General features: G+C 42.1%; 1 long non-coding RNA gene across 1 annotated transcript in view; it reads left to right on the top strand.

The window, feature by feature from the left end:
• The window catches only part of LOC128850543 (uncharacterized), a 42,976-nt gene extending 32,633 nt beyond the window's left edge, over positions 1 to 10,343 (top strand). Inside the window, exon 3 of the long non-coding RNA XR_008447970.1 lies at positions 7,751 to 10,343. This is a non-coding gene — a long non-coding RNA (uncharacterized LOC128850543). The remainder of the gene's footprint in view (positions 1 to 7,750) is intronic.
• Positions 10,344 to 12,850: the final 2,507 nt, after the last annotated feature.

The raw sequence follows: 12,850 nt of genomic DNA, 5'->3' as shown, positions 1-12,850 counted from the left end.
AAGTTATTCCTGCAAAAGTTAGCACACATGCAGTGGGAATTGGACAATGATTTGCGATTTCATTGTGTTCAAACTTGTCAAATAAGGTAATTATATCTTTTAATTAGGCATTTGCAGTCAGAGTGGGCTTCAAGGAAAGGCTGAAGATCGCAGAATCACAGCCTTAAAGGATGTGTATTGAAACACGTGCATTCAAAAAGGACAAAGTGAAGAAAACGTGAAGATATCTTTTTGGCAACAGGTCAAAAGGACACTGGAGACTATGTCACTACAGAGATAGGAGGATACATAAAAGAGAGGAACTGGCTGAGCTCTTGCACTACGGGAGGTAGTAAAAGTACTGTCTGGAAATTTGACCTTGGGAAGCCAGGTGAAGGTCACAAAGAGAAAGTTTATTTGCTAGGAACGGCGAGGCTGGGAGATGATCTTAGAAACTTCTTTATGTGTCTGATGTGTTTTTTAGATCCCAGCAGAATGCTGGGGATGGGAATGTGTGAAGATGAAGATCTGAGGGTTTTAGAAATATGAATAGAAAAAGAGAGCTGAATGCTGATGATGGTATGTAGGAGTGAGCGTCAGCACTTTCACACTGATTAGATGTTAAAGTGAGTGGAAGGAACATTGTGGATCTATGAAGAGATAAAGAGTAGGAACAGAGTTAAAATAAGAGGGAAGTGCAAGGACTGTGTTTTGACAGTACTAGGTCATACCTTCAAAACTTGTTTATTGGTGAAACTTCACTGATGTCAGCAGAGCTCATCTCATCTCCCACAAGCCAGGGATCTTAGACTGCCGAAAAAAGGTACAGGTTAGAAAGTGGAGACTCTGAGGACAGATAAAGGCTGAACAGCTTGCTAAGATGAGCTGCAGCCTCTCCAGCATCAGAGGCTTTAAAGAACAGCTTAAGCAAATTAGTGACAGTATTGACAGTGTGGCTCAGTCTGCCGTGGGGCAGTAGGATGGACAGAGGTTTCTGCTCATATAGGCTGAAGAAATGAGATAGAAATGGGTATGAGGACATGGCAGCTCAATTGAGCAGCAGATGACTTGAGTCCTGCTCTTTCCAAGCGCAGCACGGATACTTCGTGATAAAGTTATTGCTAAAATCAGTAACCTGAACAAAATGTTCTCCTCTTCTACAGACCTCAACCTGTGAAAATGTACTCTCTTGGCTGCATTTTGCCCCACAGTGACTAAGAGCTGGCAATAAAATACCTTCCTCTCATTGGACACTAAAGTCTTTCAGTAAACAAAGAGAATCTGGATGAAATAGAGTGCTGACAACTCAAAACAATTTCTTGCGGTTGGGAAGTTACATCTGAGACTCACTGGAAAAGCAAATGTGACAGAAACTAGAAGAATAACAACATTCAGATAGAAGTCCATCAGTTGCATTCCCTGATCCAAACAGATTTTGTGAAGGGCTTCTTTCAAAGCCGTTCTGCACACACACACACTATTTGGAGGTAACATTAACATTTATGTGCAATGGGTTTTTTTTTAGTTCAAGGAATTTGTATTGCTTCAGAGAAATACAGTTCTTTTTATAACACAGGAGAAAGCAAGCTGCTTTCCTCTCAGAAAGTCTGTTTTGCCTGACTGATGCTGCTGCTTCCAAGTGAATTGTGAGGACCGGAGGGGGAAGAGAGAATCTTATTTTTTTTCATAGACATGCACAAGTTCAGACACATGCAGTTGAGAATAGGTAGCTAGATTGTAAGTGTAACTATGTCCTGATTCTGACAATAAAATATTTGTACCAATTTGTCAAAGTATGAAATCCACACCCTGCAGAAAAATTATTTCACCAGGGAGAGTTAAGGCAGATATTGAAGAAGTAACTTGGAGACAAAGGAAGACAGATAGTTTTCTGAAATGGTTTATTCTGTTTTAATGCCTTATGTTTTCCTCACCCCTACTCAGTCAATGGGCAACAAGATGGGGACCAGGGGGGTAAAGCCCCCACCACCACAGTGGAGAATCAGATTCATGACCACCTGAGGAACCTGAACAAATATAAGTCTACGGGACCTGATGAGGTGCATCCCAGAGTGGTTCGCTGATCCCAATTGGCTGATGTGGTTGCCAAGCCACTCTCCATGATATTTGAAAGTCACGGCAGTCAGGAAAGTCCCTTGTTACTGAAAGAAGGGTAACATTGTGCCCATTTTTAAAAAGAGTAGAAAAGACGACCCTGGGAACCACCGATCTGTCAGCCTCACCTCTGTGCCTGGGAAGATCATGGAACAGATCCTCCTAGAAGCTATGCTAAAGCATGTGGAGGACAGGGGGGTGATCAGTGGCAGCCAGCATGGTTTCACCAAGGGCAAGTCCTGTATGGCCAACTTAGTTTCTATCTACGATGGGGTAACCATAGCAGTGGACATGGGAAAATGGATGTGATCTATCTGGATTTCTGTAAAGCCTTTGACACAGTCCCCAACAACATCCTTCTCTCTAAATTGGTGAGATACTGATTCGATGTGTGGACTCTTTGGTGGATAAGAAATTTTCTGGATGCTCATGTTCAGAGAGTAGTGGTCAGCAGCTCAATGTCCAGATGGAGATCCATGACAAATGGTGTCCCTCAAGGGTACATACGGGGACCAGTGTTGTTTAATATCTTCATCAATGAGACTGACAGCAAGATTGACTGCACCTTCAGCAAGTTTGCAGATGACACCAAGCTGAGTGGTACATCTGTCGCACAGGAAGGACAGGATGTCATCCAGAGGGACCTGAACAAGCTGGAGAAGTGGACCTCTGCAAACAGGTTCAACATGGGGCCAAGTGCAAGGTCCTACTCCTGGGTTGGGGCAATCTGCGGTTTCAATGCAGGATGGGGGATTATATGACTGAGAGCAACCCTGAGGAGAAGGACTTGGGGGTGATCATTGATGAGAAACTTGTCATGAGACAGCAATGTCTGCTTGCAGCTCAGAAGGCCAACTGTATCCTGGGCTGCATCAAAAGAAGCATGGCCAGCAGGTTAAGGGAGGTGGTTCTGCCTCTTTATCCCTCTCTTGTGAGACCTCATCTGGAGTATTGTGTCCAGTTCTGGAATCCTCAGCATAAGAAGGGGATGGAGCTGTTGAAATGGGTTCAGAGGGCTACAATGATGATCAGAGGAATGGAGCACCTCTCATATGAGGACAGGCTGAGAGAGTTGGGCTTGTTCAGCCTGAAGAAGGCTCCAGAGAGGGCTTATAGCGACCTTTCAGTACCTGAAGATGGCTCACAAGAAAGCTAAGGAGGGACTTTTTACGAGGGCATGTAGCGATACAATGAAGGGGAATGGCTATAAATTGGAGAGGAGAAGATTTAGACTAGGCATTAGAAGGAAAATATTCACAATGAGGGTGGTGAGGCACTGGCACAGGTTTCCCAGGGAAGCTGTGGCTGCCCCATTCCTGGAGGTGTTCAAGGCCAGGTTGGATGGAACCTTGGGCAGCCTGGTCTAATAGGACATGTCCCCGCCCATGGCAAGGGGCTTAGAATTAGATTATCTTTAAGGTCTCTCTCAACTCAAATCATTCTATGATTCTAATAAAGAAATAATTACTTTACTTCCGGGGATACAGTCCTGGTTTTACTGCTTATTTTCTTCATCATGAAAAGACATACCATGAACCTCAAAGGCTTGAGCCAAACGGCTTGGATCAGGATCAAAAAATCCACAAAACTCCAGGGGTTTTCTGATGGAAGGCTTTCCTCTCTCCCCTTTCATACAGAGTAGCTAGATTAGGGTTCCAGGTTTGACTTTATCTGGAAGGAAATCTGTGGCTGAACAGTTTTCCTGTGCTGTCTTCTCCCAAGGTATCACAAGAAGAATTTCATGCAAACTGGCATGTACCAGAGATAAAAGAAGAAGGAAAACTGTAGGAAATATTTCTAGACAAAAGATTTGGTTCAAATTGAACTTTATCAGTGCTTACAATTCAAACCTTCATTATTAATATTGGTTTTGTGTGAGAATTTTTGTAACTTTATTCTGACACATCCTAATCTGGGCATAAGAGGAGAGGACAGCTGCATGTATGACTCTTACACGTCAGCCAAGTGCAGTCTCTTGATCAAGCAACTGAGTGAATAGCCAAGTTTTTTTTATACAGGCTGACAGAAAAATAGGAAATTAAGTAGCAGGCTGGGATCATTTTACAGAGGAACAGGGTTGTCCTGGGCTTCATGTCGCTCTCGTCTATCAGCAGTTTCCCAAATAGCTTGGCTGGGCAGAGACTTGCCCTTTAGGTGATGAGTCCAAGAGCTGGGCCGTATAGGTACATAGAAGTGCATGCTAGCCCTCTCTCTCTTTGTCTTTCCCCATGTTCAGATGGTGTGTGTTGTGGACCCCAGTTCTCCTCACTGTGGTCATGCTGCCAGCCCACTCATCTGCCCAACTTGTGCTGTGGAGATCTGCTAACAAGGCCAATACCTGTGTTCCCACCCATTCAGAGGACAGGGCTTGCACTCACTGCTTTGAGAGCTGCTCCTTACTTGCCAACACCAGCAAAGAGAATCCATAATTTCTCCATGCACCCTTGGCCCCCTGAGCAGCCACAGGGCATCCTTCTGCGAGGCTTTGTCTGTGCTCTGAGAAACACATAGGCTGCACAAAACCTGGGCAATTTCTTCCTCAGCCGGGGTCATCTACACGATTTTAAATTGAGGGCGGACAAATAAAACTTCAAGAAGGCCGGCTAACATGGGAAAGAGGACCGTTCTCTCCAAAGAACACTGGGAAGAGGAAGCAGAACAACCTATACCGGGGGATGGCACCTGAGGGTCACCTCCACCTCAGATGCACTTCGTATCTATTAGGCACTCACTGCTACACTGATGTGGGCTTATGTAGGCAGTAAGGAAATAGGTTTGTGCTGATTCCTTTGTTCCCTTTTCTTGTGCTGTGCAACATGACAGTGATATTTCTCTTCCGTGCTTGTGATAACAAGTACGTCTCTACCAATGCTGGCCTCAAATTCCCACACATGCTTTTTGCAACCAGCATGAATTAACCAGTGTGGAAGGAATGCTAAATATTAGAAGAGCTTCTAGGCTAACAGATCATGTACAAAGTAAGAAAAACCATGAAAAACTGAAAAAAAAGAAATTCCTTGCCTTCAGCAGAGCGTTACTCAGTTGTAAGCTATGTACTTTAGAGCTTCTTTTACTCCCCTGCCAAGACTCTGAGAGGCGAAATCAGGGCAGATACATGAAAAGAAGAATAAGGAATCATAAAGAAAAGGGGAAAAAACCCCAACCTAGCATGTCTTAGATCAACCTAAACTTCATGTATTGCTATCTACCCATCTGACATTTTGACGATGATGGCAATAGAAACTATGTGCTTAAACTTTATTTAAAAAAAAACCTGACATCTCCAGAGCATCTCCATTTTATCCCCTTGCCTTGTCCTGTTGTATAATTGCGTGTCAGGCCAGGAGCCAGAGCTGACATCACGCTGCAGAGGACTGACCCGGGTCTTGCATAACCTTAATAGGACAGCCACTTGAAAAGTGTTTATGTGCCATTAGAGAGGTTGCTCTTCTAGGCAATCTACTGCATTAGGGGAGCAGAGTCATTATAGAACAAGCAGAAGTATTAATTACATTTGCAACACTGATGTCCACCATGAGGTATTTCAGTGGGCTGTAATACTTGAAAGCCTGTTCCTGTGCCCCTAGATGCAAAACTCTATCCGTGTTTAGAGGCTGCAACTGACTGCTGTTGCATTCTCCCAGAGGGTTTTGTTACCTCAAAATGATTTTTGATTACTCTGAAGGAGTAATGACAAAAACATGTCCAGTGGGCTGCAGGCAGTTTCGGGGTTCATGCCCAACAGTTTTGGTCTCTGAATAACAGCACTCCTTTTTGCCAGTGGTATGCTTTCTGGTTCCAAACCTGCTAATGCTCTTGTTCTTGATAGCTGTTATTTATGTTGCAATAGGTGGTAGCAGCCTGCAGAAGGTCAGGTGTGAGGGAACTAGGAAGGGAGTAAAATAAATGCAGCTCTGCTTGGAAAAAATGTGTCTTTCCCCTTCCTGTTCCCATTGTGACAGTCACATCCACTTTCCTGCTATGTAACATGCAAAGTCCAGGTAGATGCTGGCTCTAGCGCTTGCTGTTTTCCTCACCTCACTGCTAGGATGAGTCCTGAAGCAAATTAAGATTATTAAATCCTGATGCAAATTAGGAGCCACCAGCCTGTATCTGTCCTTAACACTTCCTTTTCACTTGAAAAGAAGAATTCAGGACATGGTAGTGGAAATGAAATACAGCAGATGGCTATGTTGCTTGCACAGTGCAGAAGGTGATGTGCAGCTTCCTCTAGCTTTACTTTAAGGCTGGCTTTTACCTTCCTGGTGTCTACTTATTTTTTGGCGACTGGACACATGAACCTTCTCACATGCCCAAGGAAGATAGGATGCTATTCAGGGGAAAAAAAAAAGGAGGTATAAGGTAACAGAGATAACCCCCCACCAGTTGAAATGAGGCTCAAGCCTCCACATCCTGCAGTACAATTTAATCTCTTTGAACAAGTACAGGTGAACTCACTCTAATTAGTATCAACAGGAAAATGTATGCCTGTTTTTCTTCCAAGTGTCACATTATGTCCATTCTTATTTAGCAGGGCTATGGTGTTATTTTTAGGGTGTTAAAGAATATATAACCATTCTCTGTCTCATTCTCTTACTGTATTGTATCTAAACAGTTTTAAAGATGATGGCTACTAACATTCATTAAGTGAAGATTTATTTTGGTGAATTTGTTCCCGCAGTAATTATGCTGACAAGTCCTCAGCAGAAAGATCTCCCCTAAAAAAATTGAGTTGCTTTGATTATACTTTAAGGCCGACTGAGAGCTAATCTTCTTTGCTGCAGAAACCTATATACTTTTGTATGTAAGCTGTTGCTGTTCTGCTTCCACACTGCCTAAGACATTCTCACTTTCTTAGCAAGGCAAGTTAGGGCAAAGAAAAATATTGGGCAACGTATTCTCCAGCATGTCCCAGCATTTTCTCTTTTCGGTTATAATATTTCTTCTTTGGCAAGAGCAATGACAATGCTTTTACAATGGATGGATTACCACCACAAGATATCACCTCACAGAAGAACATTTTGCCCTATGGATCCTCATGGAAAACCATTTGGGTCACTGTAAAATGCTTTGGCTTAGAGCTCTACCTTTAGCTGGTTACCCACAATGGTTTACAGGACTTACAAGGCATTAAGTATCTAAACAAGTACTCCAGACTCATTAATTTTCAAATAAGAGCTGATTTTAATTTTTTCTTTAGCATTTATACACACATCCTATTGCAAGCTTGATTCATTTCTTTTTGCACTGGAAAAAGATGTTAAAGCTGGAATGGGAAGTCAAGAATGTTGGAATTCATACATCACATGCATATGTGGTTTAGTGGTGTATGCCATGTGTACACATTACTTACTGGGGAAGTTAAATCACTTTTGGATACAAATTTCAGCAACTGGTTCCAAAACTCTATTGACTTCAAAACTTTGAAGTTACATTCTCCACAACCTGTTATTGAAATATTTGTTGCCAGCTCAAAGCAAACACTATTTTCTGAAGCAGAAACTTTTCTTATTTTGCTCTGCAAGCTGCAAAGTGACCAATTTTTTTTTTATTTGCACTTACAGACTGTCTCCTCCAAACTGAAACTGTCTTCTCTCTGTTAGGAACAGAGGGGCTCTTGTGTACTGAAGAGTTGGGTTTTTTTTAATCTTCTCAGGTTTTCCTCATCTTCACTGGTGAAAATGAATGCAGTGCTCTTCCTTGTGCAAACAGGACTTCATTCATTTATGCAGTTATTAAGGAAACCTCGGCGTTGTGGACATGCACACAAGGGTCTGATGGTCTCAGCAAACTACTGTTCCTTTGTGGTGGGTGCCTAATGCAGTAGTGACACAGAATTTACATGACAAAGGAATGAAAAAATATCTTTAGTACTGGCTTCCAGATGACTGAAGGCTAGGTTTCAATAAAAGGAGTCATGATTTGTGCACTAGTTTGCAAAATTGCCTCTCTTTGCTGGGGGAAAACATTGTCTGTTTGCTGCTTTCAGGGTGTTTGCTGCTTTCAGCGTGTTTCCTACAACAGAGCCATGATTGGGCACCACAGCAGGTGGTGGTGTCTTTGTGTTGGGCAGCTGTGGCTCCCCACTGAATCTACTGTTTCAGATGTGGATCTGCTACAGTTGCTCAGCCTACTGGGCTTAGCAGCCCCCGCATCATCTGCATGAACTACTTTCAGCAGGGTCAATGTAGTCTTGGGGTGGCAACTGGCACCTTAGAGCTGTCTTCTGTAGAGCTTGCTGAGCTTGGTGGCCACCTCAGTGCACAAAAAGTACTTCTCCAGAGAGGCTGTTTCCACCAGCAACTCCTATAGTGGAAGAATTAATTTAAAAGCTTATTTCTTCTGCCTCTTTTGGTGCACCTCCAGCTATGTCTAGCTTCCCTTGCCCCATGTCTCCACAGGTCTTGCCAAATATTCGGGCTTTTTAGTGCATTTTCCCTCATTCCCATTATAAAAAAATCCAGCTGCTGCAAAGATTGCCTCTCTAGGGGAACTCATCTGTGCTCAGCCATCATTGTCACCATAACCTTCCCAATGGAGTTTAATGACGTGCTTGCGATTAAGCAATTACACATTATCAGGAACAGAGTAAATCAAGCCTTTTATCTCCACTAACAGGATATTTCCTGTTAGTGAGCGTTCCTGCCAAAAGAACCTAAGGGAAAGATAGGATGTTTTTCATGTTATGTAAGCTTATTTATTGAGGCAGCTTGCACGGCCATGTGTTGGATGCAGCCACCTCTGCTCTGGCACAGCCACCCAACTCCCACCCCACATGGTAAGGGGACCAGACCTGCACAGTCGTGAGTGGTTGGGTGACAGTGAACCACAGCCACTTTTACGGCATGCTGCCAAGGCCTGCTCAGAAGCAGGCAAATGGTTTTCTAAGGTGCTACACACTTGCAGATAAAATTCCTGGGCTTGTCAGATAGTTGTCTTGTCTGAAGACACCTCCTTTACAGACAGAAGGATCTTGGAGCTGCTGCAAGCTTTGCTGTGCAGATAAAAGAGGAAAGAGGCCACCCATGCTCTTGCTCGCTCTGCATTCAATTAGCTCGCTCACTGATGGGCTAGCACCGCAGAATGGATTTTCCCACTCATTGATCTCTTAATGTAAATGAGCTCTGGTTTTAAACTCAAACCATACATGCTCTTTTTCCCCTTGGAGCTTTTCTTCTCTTGTATTGTGCTCAGACTATATTTTCCTCCTAGCTAGGATGAGACCCATCATTGCAATTGCAGGCCTGCATTATCCTTATTTATACAAACAGCCCTGATATGGCCATTTGCCTCAAAATGCCTGTATTTATTTATCCTTTTTATTGTCCTCCTCTTATACTGTTTGAGAAGACCCTGTAAATTTGTCTGGTGCAGCTCTTTCCTCTTATTCCCTCAGGCTTTTTATGCAGGAATAGTTAATATCTTGTATGTGTGAAAATTTTCCGTAACTGTCTACAAAAGCATGACTAGCCAATAACAGTGATGTTTTGAGCTAGGTGGGATTCATTCACGTATTATTTAATTTAAGTTTTAAAAAGAGATTGTCCTTTTTTTGTTCTTTGTGATTAACATGTTCTCTGTTGTCTTTCAGATCTTGATTAGGAACGTTACCTTCTGTATCTGCAGGAATAATTACTTAGTGCCTAGTAGTCAAAATATCACCTGAACACAGCCTTTGAGATCAGCAACACTGAAAAAAGCAATAAATATAGTAGAACCCTAAGAGCTACTGGGAAACAAGGCTTAGATTATTTTGGACCATTTATTAGCAACAGCCATATCTAAGAACAGATATCTGATGCGGGAATTTAAGCAGAACAAGGTCTAATGGAATTACGCTCACCTTCCAAAGCAGATTTCATCAGTACTTCAGAATCCAAAATCTTTCCCCCAGTCTGATTTCCGTCTCAGAGAAAAAGAAGCAGCTAGGTGTCATGGTAGAAGGCATTAATTCTGAGTAATATTATAGTTGCCCTCCTTAAGAAAAGGAAAAGACAAATGCAACTTTTAAAAATTTCTATTGTCATAAAAGAAAGTTTTTCTTAGCCAAGTGTGGTACGTTGGAACACTGCTATTTAACATTTAATCACATTCAAATAGGCACTTCATAATAAATATTTATGAAGACAGTAGCTCATGAGTGTTGAGATTATTTCTATTAAAAGCAGCATAAAAAAATCTATCACTTTTGGTTTCTGTATGAAATCTGGCAAGAACATGCCTCAGGTATGACTGAAGATATGAATTCTTGCTGTCAAGAACAAGTCCAATCATGTTTGGATATATAGGTTTTAAAATAATAATTGTGATTGTTTAGATTAAAATTATCCTTTGGTGAATTAAACATTTAATTATGCTACTTTGTTCATTGTTTTCTTTTGCATAGCCAAGGAAGGTGTTTGGAAATAGTGAAATAACCCCAAGGATGTATTCTTGCAGAAGGCTTGAGAACTGTCAGTCCCTGTCCAGAGCCCTGCTCTGACCTGTGCCCAGTCCACCTGGAGAAAAATGTGGTCTTAATGGAAATACTTCTAGCATGAGTGGATGGGGACAAAGAGCAAGCAGAGAGTTAGGACAGAGGAAACTTCCTCCTCAACCACGCAGCAGGACAATCCCTGTGTCAAAGTGCCCTTTTGTCCTAGAGCTCACCCACTTCGCATCCATGTTATCCACTTCCAGCTTCATTTCAGTGTTGCTCCCTGCTCCCCATGACCCTCAAATACTAAACCCGTGTCTCCTCTGCAACAGCTGGATGGAATTCCAGAACCTTACAGACAACCCTGCTCCTCCTCAGTGACACATCAAGGGGACAAAAAGTCATAGAAGTTGAAGAGTCAGCATCTGCAGCACTGTTTTTTAATTTCTTTTAGAGCAGTGCTCATTCCCATGGCTTCACTTTGTCCTGCAGCCCAAAATAGCATTAAGGCCACGCACATTGTGTGTGGTGAAAGGACACCTCACCCTGCCCATACCTGGACCGAGAAGCTTTTCTGCGTAATAAGGAAGCTTGAGAGCATGGACACAAGCTGCAACAGCGTGTTTACACTCAGCAGCTGCAGAGATGAAGTCAATTTTGTGCTCCCAAACAAGGATTTTTCCCAAATTTTGTGTTAGATCGAGAAGTCTGTATGCCTGTGCCCCATGATGTTGTTACTTCAAGCAACAAAATGTGACCAAGAATTCCTGTGAAAGTCATAATCTTTTCTTTATAGAAGGTCTTAGTGACTGGTTAATTTTCCAAATTTCAGTCTGGAATTGTTGTCTGTTATCTATTTGCCCTTTGGATTGCAGATGAATAATCTGCACTGCTTGCAAACTGCTGGACATGCAGTACCTCATCTAAACACAGGAGCTGTGGCACTTTTGAGTCTGTTCACTTACCCTTCAGGGCACTTATTGCATCTTTCCATTTCTCTCTGTTTCCTTCCTTTTACTGTTTGGATTCAAATATTTAGTCTAATGCAAATATTTAAAGAAACAGAGGTCTCCTGAAGTTTGGGAACAGTAAAATCAACAAACGAGGAAGAAGTCTGAAGTGAATAAAAGAACAAAACCCTCCCATGTTATAGCAAAGATATAATTACAACCAACTACTTTTTCTGTGTAATGTTTCATCTTATAAAAACCAAGAGGCAGTTGCAAATTTCCTTGGTTCTTTCAAGATAAGAAGAAAAGAAAATTACAAACACTTCACTGAAGAAGAATAATGGAATTAGGCAGTTATCAAGAATATATAATTGGAAATTATAGCGAAAACACACTTAGAGTAACAGAAGTTCAGGCAAGCTTCTTGCATGATAAAATGGTAGTGTTCTTAATTATAAGCTGCAGTATCAGTAAGTTGTTGACCTGAAATACTAGAAAAATCCACTTTCTTTATTATCCACTCTCCCATGACTCATATCTTCTACCAACACACAACGAATATACCAGATTTTCTCAGGATCAATTATATGTATATCTTAGGGTTTGGGTGGGACAATATCGATGAGGAGAGCAGCCAGATGGCCAGTATAGGCCATATAGAAAATAATTTTCCATTTTTCCTGCACTTTTTCCTACCAAATTTGTATTTCCTTTCAATTCAGTTTTGTAAAGACTTCAGCAGCATGCCATGTGTTCAGTTGCTCAGAGGTCAAAGGATATCTGGTTTTCACAAAAAATCTTCTTCTTCTGTGCTGAGAGTATCTTCAGGAAAAGCCATCCATCCTGCCCACCCAGAGCAGAGATGGGACAGGTTTCTCACATGATTTTTACTTACATGCTCCTTGGCTGGAAGTAAATATATCAAAATAGGACCTCTGTGCTTGAGACTGGATCAATAAAACAATTTTATGCCTTGTAAAGAGATAATGCAACTGCTTGCATCTAAGATGCAACATCCTGGTAATTTTAATATTTCATCAGATCTCCTGGTAACTTTAATATTTCATCAGAATAGACTACTTGACTTCTAAAGCTGTTGTGGGGAAGGTCCAGTTTCCTGAGCACCGATCATTATGGAGATACTAGCAAAGGCCAAAGTCACAGCTACATCTCTTCTCTCCTGCAGGTGCTAAGGCTGGTGTGAGGGGAGGGGAGGCTTGGGATGGGTTTTCCCCTTCTGGGTGATGACTGAGGAGTGAAATAATGTCAAAGGCCAAGATGCATCTTGGACTGTGTTTATTCTGTGGCCAGGCTTGTGCTAAGAGAATTTTCAGCCTTTGGGAAGAACCATGCATACTAATGTGGAGCAGTCAGGGCTCACTTGCTAGAC

This window comes from Cuculus canorus, chromosome Z (assembly GCF_017976375.1).
Source record: "Cuculus canorus isolate bCucCan1 chromosome Z, bCucCan1.pri, whole genome shotgun sequence".
NCBI lineage: Eukaryota > Metazoa > Chordata > Aves > Cuculiformes > Cuculidae > Cuculus > Cuculus canorus.
Note: the sequence above shows the minus strand (reverse complement) of the source record. Positions and strands in the feature narration are given on the sequence as shown.